We start from the raw sequence: 27,212 nt of genomic DNA, 5'->3' as shown, positions 1-27,212 counted from the left end.
ACCTAGTTTATGCACACAACAGAGTCATGTGTTTATGGACCATGAAAAACATGTTCAGGCATGTTTATATCAGCGTATAGCTACAAAGTAGAGACAAACCAAATATCCATCATCAGTAGAATGGATGAATAAATTATGGTATGTTGACACAACAGAACACTAAACAGCAGTAAAATGAGGAAGCTATAGTTATGCAAGAACATGGATAAATCTCAGAAACATAATGCTCAGAGAACATCCACGCAAACACTTATTGTTCTGTATAAGTGTTATATTTTATAATAAAAAAATACATAAAAGAAAGCAAACAAACAAAAAGCCATTGCTATATACTTAGAGTTCCTAAATCTTGGAAAAATAGTGAGTTTTACCTTTGGATTAAAGTTAACTTCTTTAACTCTGAAGCATTAGCCTTCTAGAGGTTGTTTACTTGAGGATAATAAGGAGGAAAAAAGAACGATAAGAAGTAAAAGAGAACAGTAAGGTTAACATAAGCAAGCAAACAAACAAAAAAGTTAAAACCTAGAAATAATAGATGAAATAAAACAATGGATTAAACCAAACATGTACTGAGCAAAATTAAATTATAGGGAAAGAACAAAATTCATTCTCACCTGTATTTTCTCCTAAGCCTGGGTACAATCACAAACATGTATCACCATTTAAAAGTTTATGACATTAAGAGGCAGAAGATTTCTCTTGAAATATGAATATGCTACCTGTGGGAAGCAGCAAGCAAATCAAATAGCTTAATTTCTTTATCAGGTTATTTACTCATCTGGCAACAGCTAAGTAAATTCTGATTGAGGGGTAAAATGCTAGAAAAGCGTGATATCAGGAGTACCTCTTAAAGACCTGGGCCAAGGATAGCATGAGAGTGATACTAGGCAACCAGCAGAAGGAATGATGGTTCTAGTTATTGGATTACGACTTCTGTATCTTTTAACATTGATTTTTCTGCATGACAAACTTTAGTGTAAGCTCTCTGTGGTTAGGAATTTGTGCCTTCTCTTGTTTTCTACATTTCCTTGTTGGATAAAAGTGTGAAGCACAGGCTATAAGGGTAATCAACTTTCAAATTCATTTCTGCTCTCAGTCGGGGATGGTCTTTTAAGTTCTCCAGTTTAGAATCCAGTGTTAAACAAAATTTCCCTTTTGAAAGGCCAGGAAACAGGCATACTTGAGAGTGCACAAGGTGGTAGAAATGGGACAGGAGATTCTTCCACTATCATGCAAGCACATGCAGCAGGTAAATTGCTCCTCACTGGTTCGTTATTCCCCAACATGTTTCTACCAAGTTTCCTTCTTTTCTTTCATCTTTGCTCATGGTCTCACACTTTTCCTCCACATTCAGGGCGGGGCCTGAAGTCTATTTTTAAATCTTCAACTGTTGAGTCTTAGTAGAAACCCTAGAGTGAATTACCCCCTCTTGTTACATTTTGGCTACCAGGTAGCTAAGCCATATCAGACTCACATCTAAGTCAATACTCACTTAATAGGACATGAAAAAGGAAGACAGAAGAAGACTTGATGCATTTGAATTATATTGTTGGTGAAGGATATTGAATATGCCATGGACTGCCAGATGAATGAACGAATCAGTCTTGTAAGAAATACAACCAGACCACACCTTAGGAGTGAGGATGGGGAGCCTTCAGCTTACTTACTTTGGACACATCATTAGGAAAGAGCAATTCCTAGAAAAGAACATCCTCTTTGGTAAGAGTGTCCGTGAAAACAAGAGAAACCCTCAATGAGATGGATTGACACAATAGCCATGACAATGGACTCAAACATGAATGATCATGAAGATGGCATAGGGCTAGGCAATGTTTGGTTCTGTTATACATAAGGTCCACATTATGGGAACTAAAAACAACAAAAAAAGGCAAGTAAAAGTATATTCCAGCCGTGGAGAAAATATTATGCCCACAATACCAGCTTATAGGGAAAGGCCACACACACCCTGCCAGCACCAGGCAGGCAAATGTATCCTATGAGCAAACAATAACAGGCAAAAGGGAGATCCCACTCTGCATTTTGCAGATGGCAAAATGAGCTAGAAAGGTGCCTACCCTAGGCTAAGAATCTAGTTTGAGCTGCAGTGGAAAATGACACCTCTTTTGAGTCTTAACCCATCAAGCCTATTGGCAAAAAGTTCAATAGAAAGAAACCGAAAACAATCTGAACTGTCAGGGATTTTATTAGCTCCCCCTAAGTGATATCTGAGGGCTCTGATATACCCATGAAACTGCCACAGTCAAATAAAATAAAAAATGACAGAAATCGAGTAAAGCCAAGCTAGGGTTTCAAATAGCCGTAGCGCCTCTGCTTTTTAGATTGCTCTCTCATCTCAGGTCATAGGGAGATGTGAAAGCAGGTGAGCTGACAAAATGCCTCAGGCAGCACTGACAAATACACTAAAGAGCACATTCAAAAGTTGGTCACACTAGAATGATTCTTTCAGGCAGGCATGATGGCAGAAAAACAGGGTGTGAGACTACAAATTGTCAGAGACTGATAAGAAAATAACCTATTACCTGCAAAAATGTATTTTATTTTCCAGGCACTGGAAATGCCGTATAAAAATGGAAAGGGGCGAGGGGGCCGGGATGGGTGAGTGAAATCAGGTAAGTTACCTTAATAAGGTACCTAGATGGTCACAACTTTGATAAAGTTAGGGCATGAATAAAATCACAACCCTTTCAAAAACCACCAATTTACCACAGATACTAGTATTTAACTCTTTTAAATTGGATCCAACTTGTATAATTTGAAATCTGATTATTTAACAATATGCACATAAATAAGCATACTTATCATTTCCTGGCACTAAAGCCCATGATAAAGCAAGGGCATGAGACAGAAACAAAATTTGTGGATTCTGAGATGTATATACTAAACCAAAAAAAAAAAAAAAAAAAAACAAACCCATTGCCGCTGAGTCGATTACAACTCATAGAGATCCTGTAGGACACAGTAGAACTGCCCCATAGGGTTTCCAAGGAGCAGCTGGTAGATTTGAACTGTTGACCTTTTGGCTAGCAGCTGAACTCTTAACCACTGTGCCACCAGGGCTCCATATTGGATTAGAAGTAGGAAAATTAGCCCAGAAAACAAACCAATTGGCCCTTGGAGTAGCATGACAACTTGCCCATTTTTAGTTGGCGACAAGAGTAGCTTGTGGTTCCCGGAATCTCACCTGTATGCCTGTCCAAGATTCCCAGGAAAGTGCTGTTTTTTTTTTTTGTTTGTTTGTTTGTTTTTTAGGAAATCCAAACCAATTGCTAAGGAACATATGAGTGAAGAAACACAGTTCTTAGAGAACACATTTTCCCTCATCTGAACAGCATTTTAGTCACACCACCTTTTCAGGTCATTTGTCCAAAAGATTTAGAATTCTAAGAATGCCACTTAAGACATGAACACATTTACTCTACAAATCTACAATGGATGGCACTTCTTAGTATAGTATTTAAAATTAGGATTGCTAACCCAGTAAGTGCATGCATGAAAATGAGCATGCATTTACATAATCATAGATGGCAATTAATTTATCTGTTCTTTGTCTCCTCCCATGTGTGTAGACATTTGGTGCTAGAAGGTTAAACTGAATTTCCATAGAACCTAGAGGAGATAAGGTTTTCACAGACAGGAACTCTAAATGAAAAACAGCATAGTTGTACCTCTTGAACACCCAGGCCTAGGTGGCATGATGACTTAGAAAGAGTGCTGCAAATGAGTCAGAAAAGAAAGTTCTAGGCCAAACTCTGTAGCAGACTCACTTGCGTTAATCCATTCATATCTCTGGGCTGCATTTTGACCTCCAAGGCTGCTTCTACTTCTAACATTGTCAAGTTCTATGTCTGTTAGCAAAAACATTTCAGTGATGTATGATCTCTTTTTTAGGGTCAACAGAAAATCAAGTAGGCAGGTTTTTGGGGGAAAAAAATTTGAGAAATGATTTAAGGAGTTCAAGTTAAGGTTCTATGGCTGCTATAGACACAAGTTCTCATATTCTAGATTAGTTCCATCCTGAGCCATATTGGAGCCTCACGCAAGAGGAAAAAATCATTAATAACTAATCTTGTCTTTATTTAAAATTTTGGTATTTTATTCATCATAGATTTCTGTATTAATATTAGTTTTAAAATTCATTTACATTCAATATTTATTTTGCATTGATATAGTATTTGTTTTGACTATGGAATGTGTTGGTATCCCCTTAAATATTGCACTCAAAGCGAATGTCTCACTTGGCTTATCCCAGTCCAGACCCTGTTTCTAAGATAGCTCTTCCAAACCTACGTTTGTAGGTCCAGTTAACACAGAGGCAAACACACACACACACACACACACACACACTCACACACACTCACATGCTTAATCAACTTACTTCTGTATTTGAGAAGATTTGTATTCAAATTGTAGCAGAAGAAATCAATCATTTAATACCTTGAATCAGAACCTACTGTCTTCCTAATACTTTTCTAGTAATATTTGTCATTGTTCTTGTAAAGTAGAAATGATAATCCTAAAAGGATCCTTGTGTTCTTGGAAAGTACAGTGCAGATGGTTTTGGGGATAGCTGACTGATAACCAGGTAGGGGAACACAGTTTTAACACAACTGTTGTCTTTATATTCATATAAAAGCCATTACTTTAATTGCATGTGAATATATTGGGCTATTTAAAAAAAACAGACACGTTCCTAACCAAACAAATAATACTCTGCTTCAGATCACAGCCCAGTTCCCATTCGTACCTGGTCCCCAATTCTTCCCTGAATCCTTTTAAACTTCCTCAAGCTCCTGCCACCCTGGACAGCCAAGGGTGTCACTTGCATTTTTTATCTCTTGTATTTGATGTCTCTTGCACTTTTGCATCTCATAGAATTTATCAGGGTGATATGTCCAGAGTAGGTGCTCAATAAGAAATCACCAAGTGAATGAATAAATAAATGAATGGGGTGAGCGAATGAATAAATTAAAAGATAATTTGCATTAACTATGAGCTAACCACCCCTAAGGAACTAACTCTAAGTTTTATATGTTTTTCAAAATTCTCTGCGAAATTTAATTTTTTGCCTGAGCAGTGAAGATCAAACAAAATAATCCAGGCGATTTGCAAAACATGTAGATAACTTAGGGGCATACTGCAGAAAGGCTGACTTATACTTTAAGATTTGAAATTCCTAAGGGGGTCTTCATGGAAGCCTTGGGTGATATGCAAGGTAATAACCCATTCTGAAGACCCTAAGGCACATTAAAACGTCTAAAAACCTGAAACAGAAATTGGTTAAAGTGTACAGGAAAGTTATTAGTCGGGTCAGCACTTAAGGCATTTATCTAGTGCCCATATGCCCGTAGCATTGAACAAGCCCAAAAAATAGACATGGTCTGACCTTTAGATTTCACTGAACCATAATTAACTTTAAAAATCAGCTAAGCAGACTGTAAGAGGGAGCAAAGCTCACTCACTCACAAGAATACAGCTTGAATATTAGGCTGGAAACACACACACATTCTGAAAAATTAGGCAGAGTGCTTTTAATATAATGTTTTTATAGAAGGTCTTGCAGAGTTCGGAAATGGATTTCATGAAACTATAAAACCTTCTAGAACTCAGACACTCCAAGGAATAAAAACACATGGAATGATCACTCATCAATATTAAGAATGCTCTTAAACATAAATCCTAAAAACAAAACCAAACCCGTTGTCCTCGAGTCCATTCCAACCCATAGCGACCCTATGGGACAGAGTAGAGCTGCCCCATAGGGTTTCCCAGGAGTGGCTGGTGGATTCAAACTGCTGACCTTTTTGTTAGTAGCTGAGCTTTTAACCACTGTGCCACCGAAGTGTCCCTGAAAATGGTTTGTAAGCAACAGGCTCACTTTTTTTTTTTTAATTAACTTTTATTAAGCTTCAAGTGAACATTTATAATTCCAATCAGTCTGTCACATGTAAGTTTACATACATCTTACTCCCATCTCCCACTTGCTCTCCCCCTATTGAGTCAGCCCTTTCAGTCTCTCCTTTCGTGCCATTTTTGCCGTCTTCCCTCTCTCTCTATCTTCCCATCCCTCCTCCAGTCAAGAGTTGCCAACACACTCTCCAGTGTCCACCTGATTTAATTAGCTCATTCTTCATCAGCATCTCTCTCCCCCCCGCTGCCCAGTCCCTTTCATGTCTGATGAGTTGTCTTCGGGGATGGTTCCTGTCCTGTGCCAACAGAAGGTCTGGGGAGCATTGCCGCCGGGATTCCTCTAGTCGCAGTCAGACCATTAAGTATGGTCTTTTTATGAGAATTTGGGGTCTGTATCCCACTGATCACCTGCTCTCTCAGGAGTTCTCTGTTGTGCTCCCTGACAGGGCAGTCATCGATTGTGGCCGGGCACCAACTAGTTCTTCTGGTCTCAGGATGATGTAGGTCTCTGGTCAACAGGCTCACTTTTATAAGATACCATGAACCTTTTATCATTTTTCTTTTTCTTTTTTTTTTAATGAAGTAGGAAGGTATTCATTCAATGGAGGTACTCTGAAGAAGGGAAGCTAGCTAATTATATTTTTATGTCTCAGTTTCAAATATAGGCATTTGTATCTGTCTTTACGATGAAACAATTTCAGAGTCACGTGGCAACTCGACAACTTCTGCAGCCTTCAGTATAGTGAGCGTGGTCTCTATTGTTACAAAAACGCACGAGTCCAAGCTGGAGAGTCCTTCAGCTCTCCTGAGAGATTGGCTTTAATGCAGGGCCTGTTTATATCCCTGAGTCTGTCATTCCCTGAAAGCAGAAGAGATCTGCCCTTTTCACTCCCTGCTCTTGGAGTAATTACAGGCTCAGGTAGTGGGTCAGCAGGGCACTTGGGATGTCTACATGCCAAGAGGAGGGAAATCAATGTCTACACTCTAAAGAAAACAGCCCAGCAGTAGGGTCAGGAGGCACTAGCACTTGTCCTAGGGAATTTCCAGGACCTTGATGTCATCTCCAATAAAAAACAAACAGTGTGTCTGCATTTTATTCCCATCCTGGGAGGATAGCATCCGGAACAAAGGACAACAAACCTGTCAGTAAAAAGTGAGTTGGCCCTTACATTTTCTTGACTAAGTAGTCATATGGGAAATTACATATTTTGAACAAATACTTTTGTATACTTATTGTTCCCAGCATGCTGGTGTGCAACCAACAGTCCAGAGAATTCTTTAGGTAAAGATCACCTTGCCCATTTTTTCAGGCCTTATAAGCTTTTGGGTTAGCACTGATGTTAAATGGTCCTGAGCAGGACTATGGATTTACCACCGGTTATGCCTTTCATGAGAAACCCTGGTGGTGTAGTGGTTAAGTGCTATGGCTGCTAACCAAAGGATCGGCGGTCCGAATCTGCCAGTCACTCCTTGAAAACTCTATGGGGCAGTTCCACTCTGTCCTATAGGGTTGCTATGAGTCTGAATCAACTAGATAGCAATGGGTTTATGCCACTAGTCAACTCAAAGACAACTTACAATAACATCATGCCTCTCATTAAAGCTCTTTAAGTACCACAAGCAATTTGTGGTTGGCAACTAACCCAATGTTTGGTGGTTCGAACCCACCCAGCAGCTCCATGGCAGAAAGGCCTGGTGATCTGCTTCCATAATGATTATTGTTGTTGTCCTTAGGTGCCATTGAGTTGATTTTGATTCACAGCAACCCCATGTGACAAAGTAGAACTCCCCATAGGGTTTCCAGAGCTGTAATCTTTATGGAGGAGCCCTCGTGGCACGGTCGGTAAGAGTTTGGCTGCCATCCAAAAGGTTTGCAGTTTGAATCCACCAGCTACTCCTCTGAAACTCTACAGGGCAGTTCTACTACAGGGTTGCTATGAATTGGAATTGGCTCAGTGGCAACAGGTTATGGGTAATCTTTATGGAAGCAGATAACCCAGTCTTCCTCCTGCACAGCTGCTGGAGGGGAGGTTTCAAGCTACCAACGTTTTGATTAGAAGTTGAGCACTAACCATTACACCACTAGGGGTCCTTCCCTAAGGATTACAGTCAAGAAAACCCTATGGAACAGTTCTACTGTGTAACACACAGGCTTGCCATAAGTGGAAATCAACTCACCGCAATGGTGTTTTGTTTGTTATTCCACTCATTTTGTCTCATGCAACATTTCATGGCTCAGTCCCCAAGGGTTAATATGACTAGCGTTTTCATTTGGACCCCACTCATCTCCTTGACTTTCTGGCATCACTACTTTCTCTGGCATTATGAACAAGCATGCTGCCAAGTATATATATTCAGGTGTGTGTGACACCAAGACTCCTCCAGGGAGCACAGATATGTCAGCCATCCTTGGTGTTCAGAATTAACCCTGGGTTCTAATAGTTTGATACTAGCTGGAAGGAGACACTGCCCTGAGAGTACTTCAAGATTGTAATTGATCCCACTTCAATTACAGTACCTTACCTATACAGTAAAATTACACCATTGTCAAAGACGTACAGAAGACAGGTGCTCAAACAAGTGTTAATTACGAAGCACAGGCTTAAGGTGAAGGAGCTAAGGGATGCAGGGTCGCGTGCTCCTCCACCACCAGGGTCTGGACAACATTTAGGTACATCCTGTCAAAAGTGAATCCCAGAATATGCTCAGTGGGGACAATGTTTCAGAATGCTAGAGACGAAAGGATGGTTTAACTATCTGTTTATTTTAAAATAGGCACTCTCCATTCCCCCTTCTGTTATTTGTAAACTTTTCTTGGAAGCTAAGTATTATGATTAAATTATTTGCTAATCACAAGAGATCTGAGTGCTTGGAGTAACCTCTCCATGTTCCCCCTGATTTCTCTGACTCTACTGTAATAACTACAACAGTTTCTCTGTCTTCTTCCTTCCTGTATCTTGCATCACACTTGAAACTAGAAAGTTTGCCAAAAATTATTTTTAATTAGGACTGAGACCTAAGAAAAAATAAGTTAATAAGCTTGTCCCCTGATACTCAGATAAACTGCAGAAATTTCTCTTACCCTCTTTTAAACTTATGCTTAAAGGCAGAGGGAAAAAAAAATAAGGCTTCTAAGCTAGTGAAACTCATTTTCCAATATCCTCTAGCTAAAACTGGGTGGCTTCTCTGCTAGTTCATAACCTGAAACAATTCTTATTTACTTCCACTCTCATTATGATGAAAATAACATTTAATAATAACAGTATTTACATTTATTACCTTCTTGCCATGGCTCTAAAGCCACTATTAGATTCAAAACCTCCTTCAGGCAGTTACTAGTTGTATGGTCAAGGAGAAGTACTTAAAGTCCTGTCTATTGATGGACTAATGGGAGAATGAAAAGATAAAACTAGAGTGCTCAATAAACATTAATAGTTGTTATTATTATTATTATTTTAAGCACTTGGCTAGCTGTTTTAGATTGGTTATCTTACTAATACACACCCTCATTTTACAAATGAGGAAACCAAGTCTCAGGAAGATTATTTAAACTTCCTAAGACTGTACAGTTAGGCACTAGCAACGCTGGAATCGAAACTCAATTCTATATGACTCCATGTGCTTTTCTCTGCATTATTTGGGGCTTTGTGGATGAAGTACTCTAGAAAAAATCTGGATTATAATCTAATTGGGACTTGTCAAAAGGACTTGGCAGCCAGCGTGAAGGACTGTCACTGACCAAACTTGGGACAATTTGAATATCAAAATAATAAAAATAGTAATAGATTATAACCCACTGAATAAAGTCAGAATCCATGAGTTCACAGTGATATAAATAAATGAGCTATTAAAAAAAAAAATGGAAGAGAATGTTCTTTTTCATCAGATGGTCTACTAATAAATGTAGAAGCAGTTATAGAATAATATAATTTGACAACCTACTAGTAATAATTGGTGTAGGCAAGAAACATCATTGGATATTAAAATAAATGAAGGAAAGTGGGGTGAGGAACAATATTGAAGTACCTCTCTACTAAATACTTATTAATTATAAAAAGGGTAAAAAGTAACTTAGGAGTGGAGAAACCTGGCAGACACCATATTAATAAGTGACCTAAGTTACACCATCAATAATGGGACATTCTGGCATCCTGTGTGCCCCCCCATAGGGTGCAATGAAAACAGCACAGTGTCATTTCTGTGATATCTGAACCCAAAAGGCATAACCTGGTTTTAATTATGAGGAATCATGAGCAAACAAACACACATTAATGGACATTCTACATGTTATATTCAAGATTGGCTTATATTCAAGAGTTCAAGGTCATGAGGGTCAAAGAAAAAGGAAGGACATGTTACCGATTGAAGAAGACTAAGGACACATGACAACTAGGTACAATGTATGATTCTGGATTTCATCGTTTTTCTATAAAGGATATTTTGGGGATAATTGGTAAAATGTGAATAAGGTCTCCGCAAAAAAAAGAACACACAAGTTCTTTTTCCTGCTACTCATTCAACTTCTATACTATTTTTGCAAATTTTCAGTATTTGGAATGCTTCAGAATAAAAAGAAAAAAACATGAAAACACTCTTCTGAAAACAACACATGAAGCCTTCCTTCAGTAAGTAAACAGAGAGAATATAGGTCAAGACATTAAAAAACAATTCTAAAATCAATAATTGATTGTGAATTTTAGACAATGAATGCTGCAGAAATTCAGAGAACTGAGACTTTACAGGGTATTGCTGTAAACTGATAAGGTATCATAATAGAGACTGCACATATTTGGGATCTTAAAAGATGCATTAAAATCAAATATGTAAGCTTCAATTCAGTCTCTTTCATTTACTAGCACACTTGTCTATCTTGCTCAGTGCGGTCTAAACTCTTTACAGGCAGATATTAAAAACATTACTATGGGAGGCGGGGCCAAGATGGCTGACTAGGTAGATGCTACCTCGGATGCCTCTTGCAACAAAGACTCAGGAAAACAAGTGAATCGATCACATACATGACAATCTACGAACCCTGACCAACAAACACAGATTTAAAGAGTTGACCTGAGTGACAGAGACTGAGAACGAACAACCATGGGGAAGCAGCGACTGTTTTCGGAGCCTGGAGCCAGCGTCCCAGTCAGGAAACCTTGGCGCTGGGCTTTGGACTGGGTGCAGGGGAGCTGAGCACGGCATCCTTAGACGGCACAAACATGAGACGCAGCCCTAGCCCCCTGAACTGACCTCAGGGGAAGCCCAGCCAGTGCACGCAGGCAGTGCAGCGACGCAGCTGACAGGAAGAGAAGTCACCGGGAGGCAGTGACTGGTTTTGGAGCCGGGAGTGCGGTGTCCCAGCCAGGGAACCTTGGCGCTGGGCTTTGGACTGGGAGCGGAGGAACTAACCACAGCTTCTGAGACAGGGCAAGCACGGGACGCGGGCTTGACCCTCGGGGGCAATCTCTACCCAGCCAGTGCAAACAGTCCATGCGCCCCTCGGGAATCTCAGATAAGACAGTCATCCCAAGCAAGATAAGTAACTTTGTCTATATTCCGGGGTGCTACTCTCTCCTATTTATCTGAACCCTCCCCTCCCCTTCCCAGGTGGCTTCATTAACATTGGAATTTCCTGAGCCAAAGAGTGAACTGCTCTGTGGTTTTTCTTTTCCCTTTTTTTTTTTTTTGGTCTTTTCCTAACCCATTCTCCTGGCCTGAAAGAAGCAACTACAAAAAACCCAGGGACCAAAAATCCTTCCCTAATTGGACTAAAAACACAGGACCAGCTCCAGCCAAGCATTTGTGATCCACAGTCTTGGGCTTTCATCCCTACAGGGAACAAGGTGGCTGTTATAATGCAAAGGCATTTCTGATAGGGATCTGACTGCAATTGTTTTAGCGGATTTACTGGAAAGACAAGTTTCCTAGATCTGATATCTCTGCATATTCAACAGAGCCCTCACTGACCCACAACAGGGAACTGAGGGCTGAAGCTCCCCCCAGACCACCTAGCCTCCTGCCTTACGGGTCTAAGGAGGGTGACACCTATCAATCTGTAGAGGTACTTGTATTGGGGGCCTAAGGTACAGCTGTAGAGCCCACCCACCAAAGTGCTTTAGGAATAGAGACACACCTACCTCACTGACACTTGGGGGAAGCCTGTCAGAATTCTGCCCCCTTGGAGTGTGAACCACAACTGCTACTAGAATCTGGTGCACACAACTATCGCCACTACTTTTCTAGGTGGATAGGTGACAGTCTGCATCACACACTTGATGACCCAAAATCAGATTCTACTCAAGAATAGTGAATGGACTCAGGCATATATATCTGGCAACAGCCCAAACCAGCTGGTAATAGGTCATAAGTGAGTCAAGGCCTACAACAATCAAGACAGCGCAGTCTAGTAGCCCATCTACGTATACTGAAAGAAAACAAAACAAGATAAGACTCAGTGAGCAAATATAGAATAAATCACTACAATATCTTAGTGATGGCTTGGAGACAGCAGTCGATATCAAACCACATAAAGAAGCAGACCATGATTGCGTCTACAACTCCCCAAACTAAAGAATCAAAATGTTTCCCAAATGAAGATACAATCCTGGAATTGCCAGATACAAAATATAAAAAACTAATTTACAGAATGCTTCAAGACATCAGGGATGACCTCAGAAATGAAATAAGGCAATCTACAGAAAAAGCCAAGCAACACACTGATAAAGGAGTTGAAGAACTCAAAAAGATTATTCAAGAACACAGTGAAAAAATTAATAAGTTGCAAGAATCCACAGAGAGACAGCATTCAGAAATCCAAAAGATTAACAGTAAAATTACAGAATTAGACAACTCAATAGGAAGTCAGAGGAACAGACTTGAGCAATTGGAATGCAGGGTGGGGAATCTGGAGGACAAGGGAATTGACACCAATATAGCTGAAAAAAAATCAGATAAAATAATTTAAAAAAATGAAGAAACCCTAAGAATCATGTGGGACTCTATCAAGAAGGATAACTTGTGTGTGATTGGAGTCCCAGAACAGGGAAGGATAACAGGAAACACAGAGAGAATAGTTGAAGATCTGTTGGCAGAAAACTTCCCTGACATCATGAAAGACGAAAGGATATCTATCCAAGATGCTCATTGAACCCCATTTAAGATTGATCCAAAAAGAAAAACACCAAGACATATTATCATCAAACTTGTGAAAACCAAAGATAAAGAGAAAATTTTAAAAGTAGCCAGGGATAAAAGAAAGGTCTCCTACAAGGTAGAATCAATAAGAATAAGTTCAGACTACTCAGCAGACACCATGCAGGCAAGAAGGCAATGGGATGACATACACAGAGCACTGAAGGAGAAAAACTTCCAGCCAAGGATCATATATCCAGCAAAACTCTCTCTCAAATATGAAGGCGAAATTAAGATATTTACAGATAAATACAAGCTTAGAGAATTTGCAAAAACCAAACCAAAGCTACAAGAAATACTAAAGGAAATTGTTTGGTCAGAAAACCAATAATATCAGATACCAACACAACACAAAGTCACGGAACAGAGCATTCTGATATCAACTCAAATAGGGAAATCACAAAAACAAATTAAGATTAATTAAAAAAAAAATGCTCAAAACATGGAATCATTGAAGTCAATATGTAAAAGATCACAATAATCAAAAAGAGGGACTGAATAGAACTACCAAATGGAGAGGGATACAAGACGATCCAGGACAATACAAGTTAGGTTTTTACTTAGAAAAATAGGGGCAAAATATTAAGGTAACCACAAAGAGGTATAACTACTCCATAACTCAAAATAAAAACCAAGAAAAACATAACGACTTAGCAAACATAAAGTCAAATACTACGAAAATGAGGAACACACAATTTACAAAGAAAAATGTCTCAGCACAAAAACGTAAGTAGAAAAATGAAATTGTCAACAACACACATAAAAAGGCATCAAAAGGACAGCACGAAACACAAACTTACTTATTTATAATTACGCTGAATGAAAATGGACTAAACGCACCAATAAAGAGACAGAGAGTCTCAGACTGGATAAAGAAACACGATCCGTCTATATGCTGCCTACAAGAGACACACCTTAGACTTAGAGACACAAACAAACTAAAACTTAAAGGATGGAAAAAAATATATCAAGCAAACAGTAAGCAAAAAAGAGCAGGAGTAGCAATATCAATTTCTGACAAAATAGACTTTAAAGTTAAATCCACCACAAAGGATAAAGAAGGACACTACGAAATGATAAAAGGGACAATTGACCAGGAAGATATAACCATATTAAATATTTATGCGCCCAATGACAGGGCTGCAAGATACACAAAAGAAACTTTAACAGAACTGAAAGGTGAGATAGACACCTCCACAATTATAGTAGGAGACTTCAACACACCACTTTCGGAGAAGGACAGGACTTCCAGTAACAAGCTCAATAGAAATATGGAAGACCTAATTGCTACAATCAACCAACCTGACCTCATTGACTTACACAGAACTCTCCACCCAACTGCTACAAAGTATACTTTTTTTTTTTAGCACACATGGAACATTCTCTAGAATAGACCATATATTAGGTCATAAAAAAAAACCTTTGCAGAATCCAAAACATTGAAATATTACAAAGCATCTTCTCAGACCACAAGGCAATAAAACTAGAAATCAATAACAGAAAAGTTAGGGAAAAGAAATCAAATACTTGGAAAATGAACAATACCCTCCTGAAAAAAGACTGGTAATAGAAGACATTAAGGAGGGAATAAAGAAATTCATAGAAAGCAATGAGAATGAAAATACTTCCTATCAAAACCTCTGGGAAACAGCAAAAGCAGTGCTTAGAGGCCAATTTATATCGAAAAATGCACACATACAAAAAGAAGAAAGAGCCAAAATCAGAGAACTGTCCCGACAACTTGAACAAATAAAAAGTGAGCAACAAAAGAATCCATCAGGCACCAGAAGAAAACAAATAATAAAAATTAGAGCTGAACTAAATGAATTAGAGAACAGAAAAACAATTGAAAGAATTAACAAAGCCAAAAGCTGGTTCTTTGAAAAAATTAACAAAATTGATAAACCATTGGCCAGACTGACTAAAGAAATACAGGAACGGAAACAAATAACCGGAATAAGAAACGAGATGGGCCACATCACAACAGACCCAACTGAAATGGAAAGAATCATATCAGATTATTACGAAAAATTGTACTCAAACAAATTTGCAAACCTAGAAGAAATGGATGAATTCCTGGAAAAACACTACCTACCTAAACTAACACAATCAGAAGTAGAACAACTAAATAGACCCATAACAAAAAAAAGAGATTGAAACGGTAATCAAAAAACTCCCAACAAAAAAAAGCCCTGGCCCGGACGGCTTCACTGCAGAGTTCTACCAAACTTTCAGAGAAGAGTTAACACCACTACTATTAAAGGTGTTTCAAAGCACAGAAAATGACGGAATACTACCCAACTCATTCTATGAAGCCACCATATCCCTGATACCAAAACCAGGTAAAGACATCACAAAAAAAGAAAATTGCATACCTATATCCCTCATGAACATAGATGCAAAAATCTTCAACAAAATTCTAGCCAATACAATTCAACAACATATCAAAAAAATAATCCACCACGACCAAGTGGGATTTATACCAGGTATGCAAGGCTGGTTTAATGTTAGAAAAACCATTAATGTAATCCACCATATAAATAAAACAAAAGACAAAAACCACATGATCTTATCAACTGATGCAGAAAAGGCATTTGACAAAGTCTAACACCGGTTCATGATAAAAACTCTCAGCAAAATAGGAATTGAAAGAAAATTCCTCAACATAATAAAGGGCATCTATACAAAGCCAACAGCCAACATCACTCTAGATGGAGAGAGCCTGAAAGCATTTCCCTTGAGAACGGGAACCAGACAAGGATGCCCTTTATCACCGCTCTTATTCAACATTGTGCTAGAGGTCCTAGCCAGAGCAATTAGGCTAGACAAAGAAATAAAGGGCATCCGGATGGGCAAGGAGGAAGTAAAATTATCTCTATTTGCAGATGACATGATCTTATACACAGAAAATCCTAAGGAATCCTCCAGAAAACTACTGAAACTAATAGAAGAGTTTGGCAGAGTCTCAGGTTATAAGATAAACATACAAAAATCACTTGGATTCCTCTACATCAACAAAAAGAACATCAAAGAGGAAATCACCAAATCAATACCATTCACAGTAGCCCCCAAGAAGATAAAATACTTAGGAATAAATCTTACCAAAGGTGTAAAAGACCTATATAAAGAAAACTACAAAGTACTACTACAAGAAACTAAAAAGGACCGACTTAAGTGGAAAAACATACCTTGCTCATGGATAGGAAGACTGAACATAGTAAAAATGTCTATTCTACCAAAAGCCTTCTATACATATAATGCACTTCTGATCCAAATTCCAATGTCATTTTTTAATGTGATGGAGAAACAAATCACCAACTTCATATGGAAGTGAAAGAAGCCCCGGATAAGTAAAGCATTACTGAAAAAGAAGAAGAAAGGGAGAGGCCTCACTCTACCTGATTTTAGAACCTATTATACAGCCACAGTAGTCAAAACAGCCTGGTACTGGTACAACAACAGGCACATAGACCAATGGAACAGAATTGAGAACCCAGATATGAATCCATCCACATATGAGCAGCTGATATTTGACAAAGGCCCAGTGTCAGTTAATTGGGGAAAAGATAGTCTTTTGAACAAAAGGTGTTGGCATAACTGGATATCCATCTGCAAAAAAATGAAACAGGACCCATACCTCACACCATGCACAAAAACTAACTCCAAGTGGATCAAAGACCTAAACATAAAGACTAAAACAATAAAGATCATGGAAGAAAAAATAGGGACAACGTTAGGAGCCCTAATACAAGGCATAAACAGAATACAAAACATTACCAAAAATGACAAAGAGAAACCAGATAACTGGGAGCTCCTAAAAATCAAACACCTTTGCTCATGTAAAGACTTCATCAAAAGAGTAAAAAGACCACCTACAGACTGGGAAAGAATTTTCAGCTATGACATCTCCGACCAGTGCCTGATCTCTAAAATCTACATGATTCTGTTAAAACTCAACCACAAAAAGACAAACAACCCAATCAAGAAGTGGGCAAAGGATATGAACACGCACTTCACTAAAGAAGACATTCAGGCAGCAACAGATACATGAGAAAATGCTCTCAATCATTAGCCATTAGAGAAATGCAAATTAAAAATATGATGAGATTCCATCTCACTCCAACAAGGCTGGCATTAATCCAAAAAACACAAAATAATAAATGTTGGAGAGGCTGCGGAGAGATTGGAACTCTTATACACTGCTGGTGGGAATGTCAAATGGTACAAACACTTTGGAAATCTATCTGGCGTTTTCTTAAAAAGTTAGAAATAGAACTACCATACAACCCAGAAATCCCACTCCTCGGAATATACCCTAGAGAAATAAGAGCCTTTACACGAACAGATATATGCACACCCATGCTTATTGCAGCTCTGTTTACAATAGCAAAAAGCTGGAAGCAACCAAGGTGTCCATCAACGGATGAATGGTTAAATAAATTGTAGTATATTCACACAATGGAATACTACACATCGTTAAAGAACAGTGATGAATCTGTGAAACATTTCATGACATGGAGGAACCTGGAAGGCATTATGCTGAGTGAAATTAGTCAGAGGCAAAAGGACAAATATTGTACAAGACCACTATTATAAGATCTTGAGAAATAGTACAAACTGAGAAGAATACATACTTTTGTGGTTACGAGGTGGGAGGGAGGGAGGGTGGGAGAGGGTTATTTACTGATTAGCGGATAAGAACTACCTTAGGTGAAGGGAAGGACAATACTCAATACAGGGAAGGTCAGCTCAACTGGACTGGACCAAAAGCAAAGAAGTTTCCGGGGTAAACTGAATGCTTCAAAGGTCAGCAGAGCAAGGGCGGGGTTTGGGGACTATGGCTTAAGGGGACTTTGAAGTCAATTGGCAAAATAATTCTATTATGAAAACATTCTGCATCCCACTTTGAAGTGTGACATCTGGGGTCTTAAATGCTAACAAGCGGCCATCTAAGATGCATCAATTGGTCTCAACCCACCTGGAGCAAAGGAGAATGAAGAACACCAAGGTCACCCGATAACTATGAGCCCAAGAGACAGAAAGGGCCACATGAACCAGAGACTTACATCATCCTGAGACCAGAAGAACTAGATGGTGCCCGGCCACAACAGATGACTGCCCTGACAGGGAGCACAACAGAGAACCCCTGAGGGAGCAGGAGATCAGTGGGATGCAGACCCCAGATTCTCATAAAAAGACCAGACTTAATGGTCTGACTGAGACTAGAGGAATCCCGGCGGTCATGGTCCCCAAACCTTCTGTTGGCCCAGGACAGGAACCATTCCCGAAAACGACTCATCAGTCATGGAAAGGACTGGACAATGGGTAGGAGAGAGATGCTAATGTAGAGTGAGCTACTTGTATCAGGTGGACACTTGAGACTGTGTTGGCATCTCCTGTCTGGAGGGGAGATAGTAGGGTAGAGAGGGTTAGGAACTGACAAAATTGTCATGAAAGGAGAGACTGGAAGGGCTGACTCATTAGGGGGAGAGTAAGTGGGAGTATGGAGTAAGGTGTATATAAACTTATATGTGACAGACTGACTTGATTTGTAAACGTTCACTTAAAGCTCAATAAAAATTATTAAAAAAAAAATTACTATGACAGCATGCCTTACATGTAATAGGTAGACACTCCTACTTTTTAAGATAAATTCCTCTATGATAGGGTGAGATGAACAGAGAAGAACCTTGCAGGTGGCAGTTGGTTGTAGTATGAGCAGGATTGATGGCCCATTTACATAGGACATGGACATGAGTAAAGGAAGTGACAAACTCACATCTTCATCTATCAACAATAACTGGTTTATTTTATACCTTTGCATCCATTCAAATGGAGAAAACTTAAAAAAAAAAAAAAAAGGTGTATACATTTAAACCAAAGATTGTATACATTAGCTCATCAACCAGTTAGATATAAAATCAAATCTATTAAACAATTTATTATTGCATAGGCACATTAAAGTAACAGCTCTCTTTTTGCCACCCTAGGTTTCTGTTTGTTCAGTCTTATTTGAATCTGTTTATTCAATCTTTTCTCTTTTTTCAATCACATATTGAAGGCTTATCTCAAATACCATAAAAGCTTTGTGCTTCGTCTTTTCTTCCTTTCATCCTTCTTTTTCTTTCTCCTGATATGTATTTCAAATTACATTTTTTAGCTTTGTAAATCTTCTTTGAATGTATTTTGTGTAAAATGTACCACACTAAATATTAATACATTTTACTTCATTATAGTTATGATATTTTTAGCATAGTAATTATGGTAATGCTATCATAGACAAGGATCATAATAATAATTATCATATCATAAACTTAAGCTGATTTTTAAACAATTGCTTGAGCTCTCTGCTTAGACCCTCCTTTCCTCCTATCCTGCCTCCTTCTCTCTCCTTATTGGTATCCATAAGGCTAGAAAAACCAATAAAAAGCACAAGCCCCTTATTATAATTCTTTTCTTGTCTTAAATTGTCATATTTTTATCTTTCCCACTCTTTAATTTTGGATTTCCCCTGTAAATAATATAAATATTAAATCTTAAAACAAAACAAAACCAGATGCTAGCACCAACCAATCGACCACAAATTAAACACTACTTTGCAGCCCCTGTTCTACTCAACTGGAGATCTGATCATGTGATTATTAGTTACCCCTCAAGGACTCATTAAAAGCTACACTACTTGGTTTTTTACAATCACAAACTCTTGGGCATTTTGGCACATCTTCTCCTTACTTCTTGGCTTTCTGATTATCCAACATTTTGCATTTATGACAAGGGTAAAAAATCTACTATACAACTATTTTGCACATTAAGGACATACATCTGGCAGTAATGAATGCCAAGGTGCAAGGCAAGAGTAACACTGGCTTTGATGGTTAAGGTTGTGTGTCAGCTTTGTAGAGCCATGATTCTCAGTTGTGTGGCAGTTATGTAATGATGTAACTTGGCAGTTATGTAATGATATAGTCAGCCTCTATTCTTTGGAACCTAAACATGTTGATAAGTGAGGAGAGGGTATACTCTTTCTTGTACAGTAAAGCCTACAAGAGCTGGAACCTGTGTAAGGCAGCTTTCTGTCAAAGAAGGAAAACTCCAATATTTTCCACTAAAACGAGTGAAATAAAAGTGCTAAGACTGCATCCTGTCAAAGGCGGAAACCTTGTAACATCCAGAAAGACAAGGTAATTTCATCTAGTTCCGGCTCTCACAGGTTTCACTGTATATCTCTGTGTGTTCATTCTCATTTATTCATTTGGGAACTGTTCCTTGGTCACTGACACTGCATACATTTTAGAAGAATGAGTTGTTTGTTTTTGTTACAGATGGAATACTGTCCTCCCTCAAAGAAAAAAAAAAAAAATCCACATCCTAATCCCCAGAACTTGCATGTTACCTTCTACGGTAAGATCAACTATGCAGATGTGATTAAGGATCTTGAGATTGGGAGAATATACGTGATAACCTGGGTGGGTCCGACGGAATTACAAGAGTCCTTATAAGATGGTGGCGGGAGCGTCAGAGTCAGTAGTAGGAGATGTGACAGCAGAAGCAAGAAGGTGAAGTGATGAGAGAAAGGGGCCACAAGCCAAGGAATGCAGGCAGTCTCCAGAAGCTGAAAAAGGAAGTGAAACAGGTTCTCCCCTCAGAGCTTCCAGAAAGAATCATCCCTGCCGACACCTTTAACTTGAACCTAGTGAGATTGATTTTGGACTTCTCATCCCCAGAGTTATAAGAGAATAAACTGTGTTGTTTTAAGCCACTAAATTTGTGGTAATTTGTTACAGCAGCAATAGCAAAAGCAGTAGATTTTTTCCCATTTTCTTAGAGCAACTCAGAAACACGCTCTAAAGTCTTTCTCCTGTTGACTGTTTCAGAAGAGACTGCTGTTTCCTCTGTGATAGACACAGGACGTCTGTGGGCAGCGAAACAGACGGCCCAATCATGAGTCTTCCTAAAGATCATCCAGCAGTCATCTCTGTACTTTGACATATACAGAGGGGTATTATTCCCTTCCTTCAGACTTTAATTTGTGGCTAAACTGACCTCGTAAAACGAATGCCAGTGACAACAATTAGAATACGTTTACATTTAGCCTTAATAAAAATGCCTGCAAAGCAGAATGTCCATTCTAATCAGAGGCATTAACCATGAATGGAGGTGTCTGATGTTTTCTATTAATTGGAAAACAGATAAATAAGCTTTATTAAACTCTATTTCCAACTGTAATTATGATTCATATAATAGAAGCCAACTGCACTCTCAGAATTTGCAGTAATGGCAACACATAATCATAACATAAGCGATGTTAAGCTTTCATTTAATTTCATTTCATTTAGAGCATGGGATTATTTAGATTAATTTTCCTACATTATTATCATCCTATATTATTTATAAGACTCATTTATGCACATCCAAATGTTAAAATAACCTTACAAACCAAAAACCGACCCCACTGCCGTCGAGTCAATTCCAACTCATAGCGACCCTATAGGACAGAGTAGAACTGCCCCATAGAGTTTCCAAGGAGTGCCTGGAGGATTCAAACTTCCAACCTCTTGGTTAGCAGCTGTAGCACTTAACCACTACGTCACTGGGGTTTCCAAAATAACCTTGAAATAATATAATTTTAGTAAACATTAAATAGGGTTAGAAAAACAAGATTAAAATAGAAAAATCAGGTTGTAGAAGTCATGTAAAATTTCTCTAAGACAAAACTAATAAAGAATGATGGACTCACTAAGAGGCCCAGTCTGGGAAACATTTTATCCAAATATTCTATGGTCTCTGTTGGGTCATTCCAAACTGCATATCTCATCTGTATGCATTCTTATTAGGACATAAAGTAATCTGAAATTATTCTATAAAGTTCCATCAAAGTTTCACCCAATAATTTACAAGTTTAGTTTTCAGCTAATGCTGTGAATTTTCACTGCAAATCTAAGAATTCCACAGGGATTCTGAAACTTTTGACAACTTTGTGATGTGTTGTCAAAAATTGCACAAAGCGAGAATGCTGATGAATATTTTTGATAGTAAGAATTGGGGCTGAAAGTGACAGGATTCTAAAGGAAAATGAAAAAAAAAATTCTGGTCTTTCAGGTCTAATGCCTTAAAAAGGCAGGTTACCTATGGAAGAGGAAGGGGAAAAATAGAGAGCATACATTCTATTTCAAATCTGCAAATATATATCTCTGCTTCCCAACTGAGTGACTGTCTGTCTGTGTCTTTCTCCACCCACTCATTCCACATCTAAAGCAAGACAAGTTATCTTACAAAACTAATCTGTTCTCATCGTATAACTCAAATGGATATACCTTAAATACTCTGGTAGAAGGGTGCTTGGGAAAAAATCTGGAAATATTACCACAAATTGAAATGGGTTCATAAGGAAATCATAATGTTATTGATAGGTGTTATTTTTAAATTACAATTTTAAGCAGTTCTCATTTTTGATTCTATGGGTAATGATTTTTTTTTAAACCACTTTAATCCCACTACCAAGGTATTCGCCCATTAGTTATTCTCTCAGACTGATTCAGTTGTTGTTGCCAAGGAAACAGCCAGGAAACAGGAGTTAAGCAGACTCTTTCATCTGGCGAGGGAATGATGGGAATGGATGAGGGAGTTGAGCAAGGTCAGGCATTTCCCGCTGAATACAAATCTGTCATGCCTAATAGATGAAGCTCTTTAGTTTCTGTGTTGCTCAGGCTACTCCCAGCAGCCAAGGAGAAAATAAAAAAGACACTCAAGCATGAATGCCAATCAGCTCGTGCTGGCAACAGTGATGTATTTACATGTGCCATAGCAGCTGTACCAGGCTTGGCTCTGGGTGAAAAGATAAATTAAATAGGTGTCCATAATTATGGAAGGTCAGAAACTAAATCCTGAGGGTATCCTAATAAGATCGGACAGATGGGATATGGCTGATCTATCCTGTTAACGTGCCCAAAGCTTTCTTCTCTGAGGTCAGAGTTCAAAACCTGTCTTGGGATCAAATGTGTTGAACTAAGGAGACCCTTAGCCAATCCCCCTATAATAATTCCCAATCTTCTAATATGTGCTGGCAAATGTTAGGTGCCTAGCTCTCATTTAGAGTGAAATGATGTGTGATGTAATAGTAATATGTTCTTTGAAATATTTTGTCATCTGTTTTGAAATTAATATGTAAATATTAGTAATGGAGTTGTGCATATTAGAGATAGAATGTATCTTTGAATCCACTCATGTGGTGTAGGTGCCAGCACTAAAAATACCTAGATTTTTTTATGTGCCTCCACATGTATGTGTGTTTCTGTGTCTACGTGTATGTATCTATGTACGTGTGTACATACACAAGTGAATAGTATTTTAGTTCCTCAACAAATTCCACTGTCTTTGAGATATCAGATTATGTGATGGTTTTTGTTGTTGCTGTTCAGCGCTGTTGAGTTCAAGTCAGTTCCGACTCAGAGCGACTGCATCTACAACAGAGCTAAACACTGCCCACTCCTGCACCATTCTCACAATCTCTCTTATACTTGAGCCCACTGTTGCAGCCACTGTGTCAACCTGTCTCGTTGAGGATCTTCCTCTTTTTTGATGACCTTCTACCTTACCAAGCATGCCATCTCCACGGACTGCTTCCTCTGGATAACATGTCCAAAGTATGTGAGACAAAGTCTCACTACGTGATGCATAGTGGCATCGATATGTGGAAGAAACATAACGTTTTAACTTCAAATACAGACAAGTAGACTGATAATTATAAGATACATATTCAAAATAAACCCACCCAAAGAATATCAGTTTCACATCTGAAATGGTTTCATACTCATTAGATTTTGAGTTCCATGATTTCCAACCACATTCATAGAGCAGTTACAGATTTAGTTTCTTTCTTGATGCTGCAAAAGTATCTACCTAGGACATTTCTATTCCTAAAATGAATCATATGGTATGCGATTCACGAGTTACAAGGAAACATTACTTTAATGATATAAGTGTATGATAGAATGCTTGGTTTATAATGTCCATGTTCTAATAATGGACTAAGCATTGATGTCTCTAATAATTTTTTACATATTTGCACGTGTGAGAGAGAGAGAGTTAAGGGGCAAAACAGAGATTAAATGGAGAGGGCACAATGTTTATATTATTCACTTGCTTAATGCATTGGTTACCAAACTTGCTTGATTTTGAACAAGTTGTTCAAAATTACACATTTTTAAAAAGATAGGCTTCTTTTTAAAAATATAGATTGCTGGGCACACCAAATTTTTAATAAACTCACCAGACATTCTATGATTAGATAAGTCATAAAACAAGCGAACTGTTTTTTAAATGTACTTTAGTTGTTAGGCTAACAGTAAAATGTTCTCCAGATATTGAAGCCTAAAAAAAAAAAAAAAATTTTTTTTTTTTCTAAGAAGTCAACTTAATTATCAGTATCACGGGTATGTGAATAATGAATCTGTTATATTTATAGCATTCTACTATTGTAATCAATCTAGAATTTACTAAATTCTCATAATAAAGTTAGCTCACAGACTCCTCAATGGTATTAAAGTCTAAGATTAAAAATCAGCAGAAAATTTAAGACCTGCGAGGCAATGTTCTTTACAATTCACTAAATTAAAAGAAAAATAGAAAAAAAAAATGAAAGGAAGAAGATTTTTTGTTGTTGTTGAAGGATCACAGTAAATATTTCTTTTCACATTATTTTCTTATGTGCTTAAGGTCTCTCAGTGTTTGGGAGAGATGAGAAGTGGTAGCTACTTGGATCTATAATGGCTATATGAGTTCCAAGTACATTGAATATTATATTGATTGGAATTATTTGATTTACATTTGCCAACTTAACATGTAACCTTGATGATAGCCCTTCTCTGATTTATTCACATGTTATGTGTGGTTGGGGCTCCATTCCTGCTGGACTTGACTCCCTAGGGGAATAAACTGCTGCTTTGGGATGTGGAACTGATGTTGGTCTTCAGCACCAATTCCTGGCACTCCATTAAAACCCAGCTGCCAGAGGAGTTGTTAACACGATGGAGAGACCCTCAGTGACCCAGGTCATGTGCGGTCTATAGAGCAATAAACTGTGGAGCATCCCCCACGAATAACCCCTTTAAGATGGAAATGCATCTTTACAATTTCCCTAAACCCTAACACTTTCTAGATAAACTGTACAAAATTATTAATCTTAGGAACTGAGCTGAACCGGTTAGAGTCTTAGCATCAGGAAATGCTATACGTTCCTTAAAGCATCCCGGCAGAACACCAGTTTGTGGCAGAGCTCATAGTACTGAGCTATCCTCCAGAAGCCTAAAAGAATTTTAAAAATATATTATGGTAAAATACATATATATATTTTTTTCATTTTAGCCATTTTTAAATATACAGTTCAGTGACATCAACTCCATTCACCATGTTGTGCTACCATCACCATATCCATTGCCAACAGTTTTTCATCACCCAAAACAAAAACTCAGTAGCTCTTAAGCGATAAGTCCTATTCTCTCCTGTTTCCAGCCGCCGGTAATGATTAATCTACTTTCCATCTCTACACATTTGCCTGTTCTAGATATTTCATGCAAGTGGCATCATACATTATTTGTCCTTTTGTGTCTAGCTGATTCTACTCAGTATATTTTCAAGCTTCATCCACATTGTAGCATGTATAAGAACCTGAAAGGGTATTTTTTTTTTTTTTTAACTCTCAGAATGTAAGAAACTGCACTTGCCTCATGGACTAGTATTTTGCATTCTATTTGCTACTGAAATAATATAGGTAACTATTTGCCTCTAAAGAGAAATGTCTGCTCTTTGGAATCTTTGCTTACATTCCTGCTTTAAGAAAAATATACATTTTAATATTCCAAGTGAATTAATAGGTAAATTAGGAATAATCACTTTCATTAGAAAAAGATTTCCCTGAATTTTTAGAACCCTTGTTAAACATGAGTGTAGGTGTCAATACATTAGCTCGAGGACAAAATAGTGAGCAAGGCTAGAGAGGGGAGAGTGGCAAGAATGTAAGAGGCAGAGATTCTCAAAGCTTAAATGTTAGAAGCTATTTGAATTGGAAATTGATATGAAATAAAGATTCAATTCCTTTGTGGCAATAACACAAGGTAATGAAAAAGTATGATTCCGTTGATTAAAAAACTGTGGCACAATCTTATAGAATATACCTATGACATAAAAATGAGTCTAAAATATAAGTGATTTATTAAATAATATGGAAAATTGGGATAATGAAACAGAATTAATTTGCTGTAGTATGCACCAAAGGACCTTAAAGCATTTAGAAAGTCAGGTCGAATGTGCTAAAACCCACCACAGCATGGCTGCAAACCGGGTCGGCATGTCTACTGGGCTCAGTCCCACAGTACTTTTGTTGTTAGCCGCTGTCGAGTTGATTCTGACTCATGGTGACCCCAGCTGTGCAGAGTAGAACTGCTCCATAGGGTTTTAAAGGCTGTGACCTTTTGCAAGCAGATAACCAGGCCTGTCTTCTGAGGTGCCTTTGAGTGGGTTTGAAACGCCAACCTTTTGGCTAGTAGTTGAGCACTTAACCATTTGCACCACCCAAAGGCTGAAAGGCCCACAAGAAATGTTTTAATACTTTTTAAATCAAAATTAAAAAATGAATATCATCCAACCAGGGTTTAATATAAGTAATATAAAAAAAAAAAAACCCATTGCTAATATATCTTTACACAAATGCAGTTGTTAAATAAAATTTTTATTTTGTTTGAAAGAAGGGTTCTACAGAGGCAAAAGTGCCTAGGGCCCATGAAAGTCATAATGTGGTTCTGGATGTAAAAAGGCCTTAGCTTATTAGCGAGGAGAAAGGAACCAGGAATTACAGCTTTGATGTCTTCCTACCCTATCACAACTCATACAGCTTCCTCTCCCTTTTTACAGAGAAAATAGGAGAGGGAAAACAGTAGCACAAGAAAGGCAAAGAGCCATTGAAAATGATGTGAGTTTAAGCATTGCATTGCTTTATAAAACTAATAGCTAAGCTAGTCACATTACCATAAGTAATTTCTGACCATATTAATTATAAATAACACACAACTGTATCCTCATTAAAGCATATTCACATCATAAAA

At 38.1% G+C, this 27,212-nt stretch overlaps 1 protein-coding gene across 1 annotated transcript in view; it reads right to left on the bottom strand.

Moving 5' to 3' along the window:
* Nucleotides 1-27,212, bottom strand: part of DCC (DCC netrin 1 receptor) — a 1,314,656-nt gene that overhangs the window by 479,341 nt on the left and 808,103 nt on the right. The window lies entirely within an intron of this gene.

This window comes from Elephas maximus, chromosome 11 (assembly GCF_024166365.1).
Source record: "Elephas maximus indicus isolate mEleMax1 chromosome 11, mEleMax1 primary haplotype, whole genome shotgun sequence".
NCBI classification, from domain to species: Eukaryota; Metazoa; Chordata; class Mammalia; order Proboscidea; family Elephantidae; genus Elephas; species Elephas maximus.
The sequence above is the reverse complement of the archived record's forward strand: the minus strand, read 5'-3'. Positions and strand labels throughout refer to the sequence as shown.